At 41.2% G+C, this 15,099-nt stretch overlaps 1 protein-coding gene across 14 annotated transcripts in view; it reads left to right on the forward strand.

Annotated features, from left to right (window-relative positions):
• Nucleotides 1-15,099, forward strand: part of LOC410758 (mRNA decay activator protein ZFP36L3) — a 445,131-nt gene that overhangs the window by 224,005 nt on the left and 206,027 nt on the right. The gene's annotated exons all lie outside the window — the stretch shown is intronic.

Here is a 15,099-nt window from a genome sequence, read left to right on the forward strand (position 1 = left end):
TATTTTATCATTTCACGAGAAAGGGAACATCGAACAATTTATTTTCAATGGCGCGAACCTCTTCATTTAAAATCTTTCTCGAAATGAAATTTTGCGGAAAGTGTGCGATTGCGATAATTTCAGACGGCGAGTGAAAATGAGTTTTTTCCCATTAAACGACACACTCTAATCCTGTAATGTCGGCCGATAACACCGATTGGAACGTTAATCCCGAACGGAAACAAAGAGGAGAAGGGATCTCTTCTTACCCGGAAGAGAATTCCGCCACAGGCGAGCCATTCTTAAATTATGAGTTTGGAAGGCTAATCGCGACGCCATAAGTCGTTAATCCGGGCCGAAGGATGAAAGATTATCGTTGGCCGGATAGGAAAGAGCTTTTTCCTTCCTCCGCCGGAATTTTAGCTTGGAAGAAAATCGTTTGGGATCGAGATTGTTGTGGATAGAGGAGAGATTGGCCGATGATCGCCATTATTCGAAGGTTGTGGGAAGCGAAGATTGCGCGTTTATTAATTTTCAAATATCGCTGTGCAATGTCGGTATCATTGAAACGAAGGATAGTTGTTTTTACCTGGATTCGATTCGAATGGCAAGTTTCGTTCGTCCCTATAATAACCAAGTTAAAATTGAATATCGCGGGTCACGTTTTATACGCGATTATAATGGAGGATAATTGCCTGAAACGATAATTATTTCGTGATGGAAAAGAGAAGGGATACCGTTAACCGTCTATTATTATTTACAGTTTATTTCTCAAATTGGATGGATCGTTTTTCGAATCGCAGTTTCTATTAATTAGGAGTAATTGAATCGATTTTGTGAATAAATTTTAACTATTTTATATCATCAAAAATTCATTCAACTATTTCGTTCGTAGTTATATCGTGATTTCGATATGGAAAATAAAAAATAAATTCGATCATCGAAACTCGCGATCGACAAATCTTCCGTCTCCGTTCCTCCCTCGAAATCATCCGAATCACGAATTAATCCAACTAATCTTCCGTGACGCGCGCAATTATAAACCGTTAATCCGATTTTACGTAATTATACGCTATTTTCCACGGGCGCCGTGGAGGAGAACTCGAGGGAGGAGGATTGGTGGCGCACGGGGATGACGGCGCGAGGGACACGCGAATCGCGGCGCGAGAAAGTCAAATGGACTGTCACCGGCTCTCGATGGAAAACGGGAGCGAGACAGAGAGAGAGAATAGTGATTCCGCCGGATCGGTCGGTAAAATAGGGAAGGAGAGAAAGAGAGGAAAGGTCGTGGAAAGCGGAGGCAGCTCGAGGAGGGCAGCGTTATCGAGAGTACCCGGTATTGGCAGACCGTTTCCCAGCAAATAATTGGAAATGCAAACGGAACGAGCCTCCCTGTGATAGTTCGATAATTGAGTCTCTTATCAGTGTTTGAACGCCCTCTCTCGCTCTATCGCGCCATTTCTTCCGTCCCTCTTCCTATCCTTCCTCGCTCGCTTCTTCCCGCTCTCCATCACTACTACTCCATCGACCTCCCGTATGAATCTTCGTGTTCCTATTTTCCTCCCGATTTTTCTCCTTTTTTTCCTTTTTTTTTTTTCCGTTTTAACCATTGCCTTCGTTCGAAGGATAGGGGAGGAACGAGACAGCGTTTGTGGAAATTGCAGGAATTGCGCACGTGTTGCACGGTGAGGGAGCAGCTGCAACCACGGATATGATTGTTCGTATTTTGCGTGAGAGATAGAGAGATAGAGAGGGTAAGAGAAGGCTCTCTCGTTGAGCCTGTTGCCGCTAGGTGGCCGATGTCTGGAAGGATACCAGCGTCGGCTTATTATCGGCGATCGGTTGTTTATGACTGGTGTGGATGGATGGATGGATGGATGGATGAATTATGGTCTGCGAGAACTGATGATAGGTTATGAATATAAATGGATAATTAGATCGCGGAATATTTTTATCCCGCGCTCACCTCGATATCTGGAACGTGTATCGTTGAAAAATGAATAAATTCAAGTAGATGTACGGATACATGTATTGAATTTATAATACTATACGAAATTAATGATTCCAACACCTGTCTACTCACTGATAACCATGAATTTCTCGATCGAGATAATTCCAGAGAGATTGAAAGAGCGAAATGTGTTATCGATGATAATGGTAACGTTCATGTTAATAAGATATTTTAAGCATCGTGATTATTTCCATCCTTTTCTCCTATATTATTAGAAACAAACGAAATTAGAGATAGTGACTTTATACAGAAAGAGGTAGAAATTTGATAGAAATGAAAGATTGATTTAATTGTATCTTTCAAGAAAATGAAGGGGACGTGATTGTGCACGAGCAAATTTCTCGTGGTCGAAGAAAGCGAGAGAGTTGGGCCGATTGTAATAGCGATATCGCGCGAAAATTAGGGAGAGGATTTCACGGAGTTGTTTATTTAAAATCGTTACGAATCGTTCACACGATCGCAACCCAACCTCGATTCATCTCTAGAAATAAAATAATTTCCTTTCCTCCCTCCCCTCGAAACGGAGACGAGTACGAAACAAAAGGTTGGGAAACACCGATACGAAAGAATTAGTCGTACTCGTTAACTCGGAGGAACCGTCGTTACCCGAGTCTCGTGCGGTTCCACGCCGCCGAAGGGAGGGAGAGGAGAGAGTTTCAGTTTTGCGGTGTCGCGTAGCCGCGCGGTATTCACGTGAACCGCGTGACCAGCCGTGTCGCGTTTCCCGTGTTTGTCCCGTGCACAAACGTCTGTGCGCGAGCATAAATACACGGATGGAGCGGAAAACGGCGGTATATCAGCGCGCCCTCTACCTAACCTATCTCCACGGTTAAGCGTCACTTACACCGTGACGCCGCGTGCACGTACACGGAGGCAATGGCGCGCGCTGTGGGTGCGCGTAATGCCCACGGCGCACGGCTCGTTGTGGCGCCATAAACACCGGTGTGACGCCAATTACGCAAAGGGTCGACCACGATGTTTTGTCGCGCGAGAACCGAAATTATCCACCCGCTTTTCTCTTTCCCTCGCCTTCCTGCGCCCATCCAACGGGGCGGAGGAGGACCGCCCTTCCGTTTCCAATTGCACCGAAATTTCGGATAATTTCACCCACTGTCGCCTCGCCCGTCCCATCCGACTCTCGCACGGATTATTAACGCGCGGCGCTTGTTCCGCCATCTCCGCCGCTTCTGTTTAGAGCGAGATAAAAAGAAGCGCGCGCACGCTGTAGTGGAATAGGCAGATCCCTGTTTTAACGAACGAGTAATTGATGACCGCGAGATTCTTCCTCGCGATTTGTCGATTATTTTCCGTCCTTTTTTTCCTGCGCTTATTATTCCCTTCGCTCAATCTTTTCTGATGTTTTCAATGGAATAAGGGAGATTGAATAAACGTTTTTTTTTTTATATTCAATTGGTATTATTTATGATAAGAGGATTTGGATACGAAACATGTTCATATTCGATATCGAATGAATCAATTAGATTCAAAATTTCAATGCACGGAACAGTTTCGGAATATTGGATATTCCTTTTCGTGCCAGCAGATTCGAAAGTAACCCGGGTATATGTCGGACAATCGACGGTTCGTTTTATTAAGGAACAATGTCGAACACGATCGGTTAATTCGAAAACGCGGGGGTGTGGGAACACGGTACGGGGCGGTTTTCCCCGTCGAACAAGCTTAATCAAATTCAAGATTAAACTTCCAAGTTTCATAAGTCGTTTCGCGCCAATATTTGTCCGAAGAGGTTTTAATTTCCATAAGCGCAGTGGAACTCCATTTATGCGAAACTTGTCCGGGAAACAAGCAGATTCGCCAAATTGTTCCCCTCTTGAGACCACTTTCGTTTAAATCGATACACAGTGGATTCTCGTTCATCTAACATATTTATTGGATAAGATTAATTTTTACTTTTTTCTTGACTTTATTTAAAAATAAGACTATTAAGAGTTAAACAAGATTTCTCCAATTCCTCTAATTTTAATTGAATAATCTTTAAATACGTTTCGATTTAAATTACTCGCTCTATATATATATATTTATATACATCGAAAAGAAATCTGAAACTATAAACGAACGTAACAATACTCATAACAGAATCTTAATCTACCCACCAAACGGCTTCGAAACCGGATACACGCATAACACCATGATAAATTGGTTTACCTTTTGATCCGCAAAACCCGACTTCCCACCAATCCAATATTAGAATACAACACGTTTTAACTGAAATAGTACATTTACCAAGACGCTTTGCCAGGAAACCAGGTGCCCGAGGAAAATTTAATCAAGTCGAGGCGGCGCGCGAGGCGAACCCTCTTCCCTTTTTTTCTTCTCTTTTTTCCCCTCCTCTTCTTTTTCTGAAAAAGATAGTAGGCATGGAATAGCGATCTTGGCGGCTCCTTGAAGAGCAAATCATCCGGCCACGGATGGAAATTTTTAATATATGCACGGGTCGTACGCATGTTTGTTGATAAATTAAATAATTAAAAGGGAGATGGAGGAAGCGAATCCAAGGACGCGACAAGTTATTCAAGAAGTGTTGTCCCGAAGAAAAAGTGCGAATATTTTCCATCCATCTATATCGAATATTTTCGTATTCACTCAAAGAAAGAGAGAAAGATGTAGGGCCGTTTTTGATGGAAAACGACGAAGAAGAAGGATCGATTTCAGCCTGTTGTTATATACGCTTTATGGTGCGTATTCGCGAATCGGTCGTAACAAGCGCGCAAGATTAAATTCCACGCTATAAGCCACAGCTGGCGGCCGATTAAAGATCTCCGTAAAAAATTCCTACTCCCCGCTGTTATTCTTGAAACATACTCGGAATTTAAATTCTTCTACGATTCGTATTTCACTCGCTGTATATATATATATATATATACACTTTCTATACCCGTTCACGGAATTCGAAAAAAAAAAATCCCATAAATCCATCCCCTCTCTTTCTCTCTCTAAACCCGCGATATTAAATTAAATGGAATAAAATTTTAAAGAAGGAGAATTTTTCTTCCCGTTTAAAGTTTCCAAAAAACCAAAGATCGTTCCCAAGTACGAAAATTCGCCAACGATTCTCCTACAACACTTTCATTCGTTCCAAGAATTTCGCGAATTACGGTAAATGGAAAAGATCATCCGCATGAGGATAACGATAATTAAACAGTCTCTCGGTTGGACAGTTGTAATACGCGCAATTTGCTTGAGAAACGCGAAATTACGGAGCAAGGGAGAAGGTCGTCGGATTAACGAAATTTCATTTCGGCCGAATTTCGCGCGATACAAGGGAACTTTGCAACATCGTCGTTCGACTCGAACGAAAAGTCTCTGCCGACTTCTGTCCGCCGGTTCAAGCCAGTTATTACGGCGTTATTTCACCGGCGGCCCACGAGCGCGGGGGAGGAGGAGGGTATTAAATTCTCATATTGTGTCATGGCCGTTGGAACGAGCCGTTGGAACCGTTGCGGTTAACGGAGGAGGAGGAGGAGAGAAGGAAGGGGGCCCACTCGCATGTCGCGGGGATACTGTATAATTTTTATTGATGGACCGCCGCGCACGGTTTAACGCGCGGAAAAATGGAGATATCGCGCCGATCGAGGCGCGAAGAACGCTCGGTTGCTGGGGAATCGCCTCTTTTTTTTTTTTCGGCCGAATTCGCTGAAGCGATTCTCTCTCTCTCTCTTTCTACGTTTTTACGTTTCGAAGTTAGTTGGATTTCTCGTGGAGAGAATGTCGAAGGGATATTTGAATTTAAATTTATCAATTTATTAATTTTCACCAGCACTCGAGTGAGTACTTTTAGGATAATAATAATAGGAATCGATAAGTGCATTTGAATATACGATACGTTATTGTTTGAGAATACTGTTCGTGGATATTTATAGAAATGAATGAATTCACGCGAGGCTGAATTTTTAATCAACAGATTTGACGAGTTTACCGTAAGATTGTCACGAGTTATCAACGAGATCGTGATATCGTGTCGTCGAGAAAAATTATGAGAGGGGAAACGGAAAAGATGAGATGTCACGCGGAAAATCGCGCTGGATATCTCGAGACCTAGATAGATAGGACACGGATTTCGAGCTTCAAAGACCCACGTAAATATAAATTAACGTGATCAGGAAAGAAGGGGGTGGAGGAGGAAGAGGGAAACGTCATTAAGAATAACGCGGAGACAAAACAATTTACCGTGGAACGATGTTTCTCAAAGGTAGGGGACGGGGAGATTTTATGGGTGGGAATTTAGTTAGATGGGGAATTTAGTAAAGAGGGGAGAGACGTATAAAAGCGAACTTCTGTCATACGAAAACTGGGTTAAGGTAATTTATATCGTCCATTCCGTTCGGTATCCATCCACGGTTGCGTCTTACGTGCTCGCGAGTTACTATCTTGTGAATCGATATTTACTTTCCTATACGTTTCGTTCCTTTTTTTTTTTTTCCTTTTTATTTTATTTTCACGCGATCCTCCCCCGTTACGTTACGAAAACTAGGTTTCCTCGAGGGAACGAGCGAGTTAATGGAACCTTTACGTTCCTTCCTATACTCTCTCTCTCTCTCTCTTTCCAGCCTGAAACGTACCGAAACTTGGAATCATATAAACTCGCCATCACACGTTCGCGTCCAATATAATTAGATCTGAACGGGCGGAGAGGTAAACTGGGTTCCTTAATTAACCCCGATGTAAACTATCGACCAATACGAAAATTTTATACAATATAAAATAAAGAAAGGAAAAGGAGAAGAAATATCTTTAATTCTGCATCGATTTCATTCAAGCAGAAATATGGGATTAGAGAATTTATCTCGGAAGATTAAGCGGTGAAGAGCAAGCGCAAGAGGGCGAGGGTTGTCGAAACACGCGATCTTGTTGCAACACCTTGAAATTCTTGAACCGCGGAAAACTTGTCGAAAAGTTGTTGAAGGAGGAGGGTAAGAGGAGAGGGTAGTAGGAGAAGCGCAAGTTGGAGCGCGCGTTGTTTGCTCGCGAGCCTCTTGTTTGCTCGAGCCCTTCCCTCTCGGGAAAAGGTGATCAGCTATTTATACCGCGAGCCGTGGAAAAGAGTGATAGGGCGTAGCAGCAAGAGGGAGGGGAAGGAAAGGTGGATGGGAGGGGTCAGTTGGCTGCGAAATTAATTGCATCGCAACGAGAAGCCTCGAATGCGTGGCACGCACGGCCACCGTTCATGAACAATTTGTCCAATTACCGTTTGCCTCCCATCAACTCGGTTCCAGCCGATTATTTAGCGGATAACAGTGGACAAACTGTTACTGTTTTATTATATACGCGGAAAAATTATGTATACGTATTATATGTGTGTGTATATCGTTCGATGGTAATGGTAACACCATCGGTAATCTCGGTTTTAGTTTAAACGATTTTCCAATCTTTTCGAATCGAAGACAGTGTTGTATAATTTTTAGAAATGAAAGTGTTTGAAACGACGTTATATTCGTTTTTAAGAAAGGAAAATATAGTTAATTTTAAAGCGTAAGAAAATAGTTACGTTCTACGTTAATCCGTACATTTAAGGGCAAATTTCGCAAAGTCGAAGGAAATTTCGATGTACACTGGTCGTTAATTGAGCGAGGTAAATTGATTGTCTGGAAACAAACGTTTGGTGCGTGCACAAATTTGCATGCTTCTCGTTGCTCGTTTCTGCCGTTCGGCAAGTAATGAACTTGTAATCGATGTAACGTTTCAACGTACAATTGGAAATTAACAGTTTGCCCGACGAAAGACGAATTATAAATTCGATTCTGAAATTTATTATTCTAATTTTAGATCCTTTCGATAATTATCGTAATTAAAACTAATTTAAAAAGTCGTTCACGAGATCGAAATTTTGATTGAAATTCGTTTCGTTTAAAAGTAGAAATAGCAGAGCAGTAGCGTCGTGCGCTTGCGCGGTGCCGATCTTAGCGCTCGGCTATTTTCGGCAGTTTCCGCCGAGCCAATACTTATCGCACTGTATCGCTGCCAATAATTTACGGTGATCGTTCTTTTCCTTCTCCCATCCAAATTTCTCGATTCTCGTAGAAATCGTGTAGAATTTCGAATCGAACGGAGAAAGAATCGTTAATCGGTCGGTATCGCGTGCAACAAATTATCAATCTCGGGAGCGCGGATGTGAAGGGTTAGGATTCCGTGGCGCGTGAATCGAGACAAAAGGGTGTCGGTCGGTGGACGGCGACCGATGGCGCTTTCGAGCATGGAGCAGAAAATAGCGCTGTGCGGTGTGCACGTAGCGAATGAATCGGTCGGTTAAACGGCGTAATCACGAGGCGGCTCGCACACCGAATCAGGGATCTGTGATCCGCGCCGCGCATGTAAACGTACGCGATTACCTACGTGAGCCTGCTAGGTACACACGATAAACACAGCGACGAAGACGGGACGAGGGAAGGCTCGTGACGTAGGACAGAGATACGATGAAAAACGGATGCGGAGGTATACGGGGGGGGGGGGTGGAGGGTCAAGTTGAATAAAGCAGCGGAAGGGTTCAAACCGCATAATCAACACCGGGGCTAATTGCGAATGTGTGTGTAGAGAGAGAGAGAGAGAGAGGTTGTTCGTTCGAACGATAAATTCCTTCGTTCCGCGAAAAGAACGGTTTTTCCTTTCGACTCGAAGCGTAAAAGTAATTTTCTTAGATGCGTCGCTTCGAGGATGTTACGAGATGGATGTTTGAGCTAAGACAATATGCGGTTTAATAGCGTTTCGAGTTTTATACTTGGATCGTTAGATGCGACCATAAAAGTATTACGCATATAAACCGGCGAGAAAGGCTTGGTAATGTTTCATCCGACTTGATGAATACGGTTTAATATAAAAAAAAAAAGAAGAAGAAGAAGAAAAATCAAGTATACTTCGTTAGAAGAAACGAAACGTTTTTTTCTCTCTCTCTACGTTTCGAAATCTCTTCGATTATAATTACATATCGTAATTTTCTTTTAATTATTTCCCGATTATCCGACGAACTATGCAAACGGAGAAAACGAAGAAACAATTTTCTTCTTTTTTTCTTCTTCTTCTTCTCCTTCTTCTTCTTCTTCTTCTTTTTCCTAATTACGTTTCGAATCGCGAAATAATCGATTAGCGAACCCCATTCGTGAACACAAAGCGGTGTTTAACATATCCGAAGTTACTGGCGGCTGTGAAAAATTGATTTTCATATTCGACAGCGGAGAGGATGGACCATCCCCGTTCCGCGTTTATTTACCATTTCTAGCCGGTCGGGCATGAGGAAATCGGCCGCGTTTACTTTCCATCCGAACCGTATGAACCGTATGTTTGTGATCGTTAATCGGCGCCGTTTTCATGGCTGCAATTACATCGCTTGATCATTGCCACTGATATTGCTTTGATTAATTAGCGGTGCCGTATCGATTCGCGATGGATCGCGACAGAATGTCGCGACCGGTAAACATATTTACATCCCGATATTTGCCATCTCTACTACGCCAATCTACTTCCCTATGATTCCCTCCTATCCTGCTCGTTCCACTTTCCTCTCTCGTCCCTCTTCCGCTCCATGCGGAATCTTGTAATGCAAGAAAAGTGGGACGATCGATGGGAGAGAAGAAAAGTGTTCGACTGTTTTCGAAATACTAAATTTTCTTTAAAAAGTTTAAAAGAGATCCCCATTCGATTTTATTAAAAATTAATTAATCCCTTAATCTACAATTACGGGCATAGCCCGTAGTACAATGATCGGATCAAATATAAATATTAGTGGCTCTTAAAATTATAAATATTTGTAGAATATTTGATATATAATTGCAGCCTGATGCAATAATTGTGGTAGATGCAAGTACTACAAAATGTTTATTTATACAAAAATCAGTAATAAAAAAAATTAATAATCTGCAATGGTGTGATATAATTCGAAGATTATTAATTAATTTTGGTAGATGGAACTTTGGTAAAGGAACTTTGCATTTCTTACACTCCCACGTTATTTCTCTACGTTTTTTATTTTTTTGGCAAACTCTACAAGGTTTTGACGGTCTTAATTTTGATGCTGGATCAATGTACTTTGGAAGTCTCTCTGGCGCATCTTTGGAAGATAATTCGCCTCGTTCTCTATAATTTTGGCATATTCTTCAGTAGAGATTCGGCTATGTTGATCCTATAGTCAACGTAACATTTCTTCCCGTTATTTATTTTTTTCCATAAAATGTTAAAAAGACCAATATAGAAGAGATAAAAAAAGATCAGCGTATTACACAAGTCGTGCGAATTTATTTCCGGCTCAAAATTCTCGAACGTAAATCGTAGGTTAAGGGGTTAAATACGATTCCATTTTATTAAAAGTCTCGAGATATTACACGAAACGTTAGAAAACATGGGGAGAGATGATCGTTCGCCACGATCCACGATTATTTCCCCCTCGAACTGGCTAGGCGGAAAGACGTTAGGAGAAACACACGGTATCGGCAATGCGACAAGAGACGAAGGCCGTAATTTCAATTAAACACATTCCAGGGGACACCGTGAGCCGTGTGCCGAATTCTCGGCCGCGGAATATCGACGTATCGGCGGTTTCACTTCCTCCGCGATCGATGCCTCCTCGAGCATGTTAATCAGGGGCCAACATCTGGATCCGCACCGATGGGAATTATCCTCCCTGTAAACGTTAATCATCGCCCTCCTCCTAACCCCCTTTTCTCTTTGAAAAAAATTAATCGTTTCTCTTCGAATTAAATGTTGGACAGAGATTTCCTTCGCACGGGACAGTTGATTCGTTCGCCACAAATTATTTGATTCTGTGACGAGAAAAGCGAAGTGCAAGGGAATTATTGATAAGAAACGATACAGTTTTTATATTCTACTTTTTATCCGTCGATTTTGATTTTAATTATTCGTGGAGAATATGAAACTTGTTGAAGGCAGAATGACTTATCCAAGGATTCTTCCTTGCTATATTTTTTCGAATTACTTTTCCATTCTTTCTAGCTTCGTTTGCCCTGAGAAGATCCTTTCGCGATTCAAGTCTAGGGATCGTCCAGTCTGGAAACGCGATACGAATTATTAAACAAATTCGAAATTGTGAAATTGCGCGCAAGAGTTTAAGAGGAATCGGTGTTTGTGCGAGGTTCGTTTCTTCGTCGATCGATAATAGTTAGAGATAGAGAAGCAATTTCAAACAGTGTACAAACCGATATTGTCGTGGGTAATTTCACGCCTCGGTTCGTCGGTGGGAGAACATTGGCGGGCATTTTCGTGCGATCGATCACAGGTAGAAACTTCCGCGTCGATGGAGGGAGGACCGTGTGTTAAATCGGTAAGAGGGTAAATGCGGAAGGTATAGTTTGTTTATATACCTCGATTAAACGGAAATGAATATTCCTAAGAGAAAGAACCAAAATTGTGCACGGCTCGATACTTCGAAACGAAGTTTTGCAACGATGAATGGAAAAGTTGATAAATTCGTGTTTGAAGAAGGCCAAGGTATTTTAACGTTCCAAGTTTGTTGTAAACGTTTCGATTCGAAGGAATATTCCAATTAATCCCAAATTCTACTACTTCATCCCACCCTAAAATATAAAACTTAAAATAAAAATCTAGCCAAAAGTTTACATTCACGCGTTGTAATAATCGAGTGTATAATATAATTTTAACGTTCCAAATTTCTGCTTCCAAGTCAAAGGAATATCGCGTTAATTTCAAAATTGTCCATTATAAAAAATTATTCCAAATTCTACTACTTCCATGCTTTCCACTCTAAAATCTAAAACCTAAAATAAAAACCTAGGCAAAAGATTACGTTCACGCGTCGCAATAATCTATTTTAACATTAAATATCGCATTAATATAATTTCAAAATTATCGTCCATTATAAAAAATTATTCCAACTAATTCCACTAACTCTACTACTTCATTCCACCCCAAAATCTAAACTAAAAACCTAGGCAAAAGATTACATTCATGCGTCGCAATAATCGAATGTTTAATCTGTTTTAACATTCCAAGTTTTCGCTTCCAAATTTCCATTCGAAGGAATATCGCGATAATTTCAAAATTGTCCATTATGAAAAATTATTCCAACTAATTAATTAATCCCAAACTCTACTACTTCCATACTTTCCACCCTAAAATCTAAAACCTGAAATAAAAACCTAGGCAAAAGATTACGTTCACGCGTCGTAATAATCTGTTTTAATGTTCCAAGTTTCCAAATTTGTTGTAAATGTTTCGATTCGAAGGAATATCGCGTTAATCGATAATTTCAAAATTAAAAATAAAAAATTATTCCAACTAACCCCAAACTCTACTACTTCATTCCACCCTAAAATCTAAACTAAAAACCTAGGCAAAAGATTACATTCATGCGTCGCAATAATCGAATGTTTAATCTGTTTTAACATTCCAAGTTTTCGCTTCCAAATTTCCATTCGAAGGAATATCGCGATAATTTCAAAATTGTCCATTATGAAAAATTATTCCAACTAATTAATTAATCCCAAACTCTACTACTTCCATACTTTCCACCCTAAAATCTAAAACCTGAAATAAAAACCTAGGCAAAAGATTACGTTCACGCGTCGTAATAATCTGTTTTAATGTTCCAAGTTTCCAAATTTGTTGTAAATGTTTCGATTCGAAGGAATATCGCGTTAATCGATAATTTCAAAATTAAAAATAAAAAATTATTCCAACTAACCCCAAACTCTACTACTTCATTCCACCCTAAAATCTAAAATAAAAACCTAGGCAAAAGATTACGTTCACGCGTCGCAATAATCGGGTGTACAATCTCTCCTCTCGAAGGAAATCCCCTCATCATCATCTGAGAAGGGAATCGATGTGCGCGCGGCTCGTTAAAAGTCTAATCTGTTGAAGGAAGGAGATGGTGGGCCTCGTGCGCCTTACTGCCCAACTCGTGAACCACCACCACCACCACCACCCTCTTCCATTGTGACGAAGCCCGGTGCCACGTTTCTCACTTAAAGATAGCCAGCCAAGGGTGTGTGTATATATACATACGTATATATATATACCGTGTAATATGGTACGGAGTAGATAAGGGCGACATGTATGTCGACGAGTCGACCAAGATAAGCCCGAAGAACCGGCACGGTTACCGTGAGGTGGGGAGGACTTCCTCATTTCTCAACCCCCTTCCGCACTTATCGCCCGGGTTATGCGCCATTTCCATACACCTAATGGCGCACCGCGAATAGCGAAACAGCATTTCGTTTTAATGGGGAACGATGTATACGCACCACGATGTATATAATACACCCCGCCGCCCCCTGTTACGACACAACAGCCAACCTTGGTTTTGCCAAGTTCCTGTCGCCGTCGCCATCCACCAACTTCCTCTCCTACCCAGCGAGTTAAGTACTTTGGCAACACGTCGTTCAACCTGTTTTTCCCCTCCCCCTCCCCTCACCCGATCAACCCGAATTTTCTAATGCTCCTTTAAAACTTCTCCACCCCTTTAAAAACTTCTCGAGACGCGTTGGACATTCGGCGATCAGGTCGACGGGATTTTCCAATTTCTCGAAATTCTTTTTTTTTTTTACATTCGGTGATTAAGGGTGGAAATTCGCAAGTTTGGAAATGTTGGATGTTCAATTTTTGATCGAATTTCCTTTTAGGATTTAGGAAGAGTGTGTTTGATTATTATTGACGGTTGGAAATTTAAAAATCGAGGAAAGGTTTGTTCTTTTTGAAAGAAACGTGCTAAAACTACGAAATGTATTATGATTATGATAGGTCGAAGATCATGTCGATCCCTTTCGTATTGCAGATGTATGGAAAATAAGTAAGAATTGGAAAGTTTGTCAAGTATTAAAGGCATGTATATGTATCGGGTCGTGGAATAATTTATCATCATCGTGGGGAAAAAGGTTTATTTCGTTGCGGGGGATATTTATGGTTGGCAAAAAACGATATATTTTCAATTAGAAATTCATTGGAGCCTGTGAACGGGCAGGGCCTCGAGGGCAGACCCTGGAGGACCGTTCCTCGAGGGAAATACTCGCGTATCGGAGTAAGTACTTGACTACAACCACGCGAATACACGGCGCGATGTCTTGGAGAAACCAAACAACGCAAAAATCAATAGACATGGAGGGTGCGCGACAGTTTGACCTCGAGTTTTATACATTCGGCAAGGTGCAAAAGCAGGGAGTGTCACCGTGAAAAATCGTGTATTAAATCGAGAATAGTTTGGAAAGATTTTGATGCAATCTTTTATCTCTCCTAACAAATCTTGAATCTTCTTCGAATTTCAGACGAATAATTATTTCCTAAAATTTACCCTCGATTCCTCTTCCTTAAGCTTACAGAGATTGTAAGGATTTTGTTAAAAAAAGAAAAAAAAAGGAGGAAGTTCTTATTCGTCAAATTGAAATCAATTTATCAGCGAATTGGGGGAAACGTTTGAACTTTGGAAGAGTTATCCACACGTGGCGGTCAGTAATTTTCCTCTTCGTTAACGAGCACGAGTGTATTTGCATTCCGTGCAACCTGTTCCTGTTTGTGCCGTTCATTTGCACGTTTTATCGCACGTGTTATTTTTCTGTGTATGCCCACGTCTCCTCACGCTGTATACATATTCATACGATACGTGTATCGTTTTATCTTCGCCGCGTTCCTTTGCAACTGATAGGACCGCGTGCTACGAATGGTTTTAGGAGGGTTTTATCTCACCGCGGCCGCCATTAGATACTCTAATTTAATGGTAAACGAAGGTCCCTCTTTTGAACCTTTGAGCGAGCATCGGTCGAGTCGGGATCAGATTCTGACGAAAACTAGATAGAAGAGAAACTGATAAAAATTAGGACGCAATTTTCATTCGACCCTCGATGAGAATTCTTTCATTCAGAGGATGGTCGAGAATTTTTTGAAAAATTCTTAGAAAATTTTATTATTGAAAATGCTTCGTTTCATTCGTCGCGATTATTTTTTTCAAAAATTCAATCTCGCGGATAATTCTTGATAAATTTTTGTCAAGTCAATTTTATATAGCGTCCAGAAGAAATTTAATTTTCATTTTTCACTTTGCCGATCCGATCGTATATAAACTTCTTAACATCGTTCGACACCGTCTATAACCGCGTGGATTACTTTTATCATACTTACTTCGAGTTTGGATT

This window comes from Apis mellifera, linkage group LG1 (assembly GCF_003254395.2).
Source record: "Apis mellifera strain DH4 linkage group LG1, Amel_HAv3.1, whole genome shotgun sequence".
Classification (NCBI taxonomy): Eukaryota; Metazoa; Arthropoda; class Insecta; order Hymenoptera; family Apidae; genus Apis; species Apis mellifera.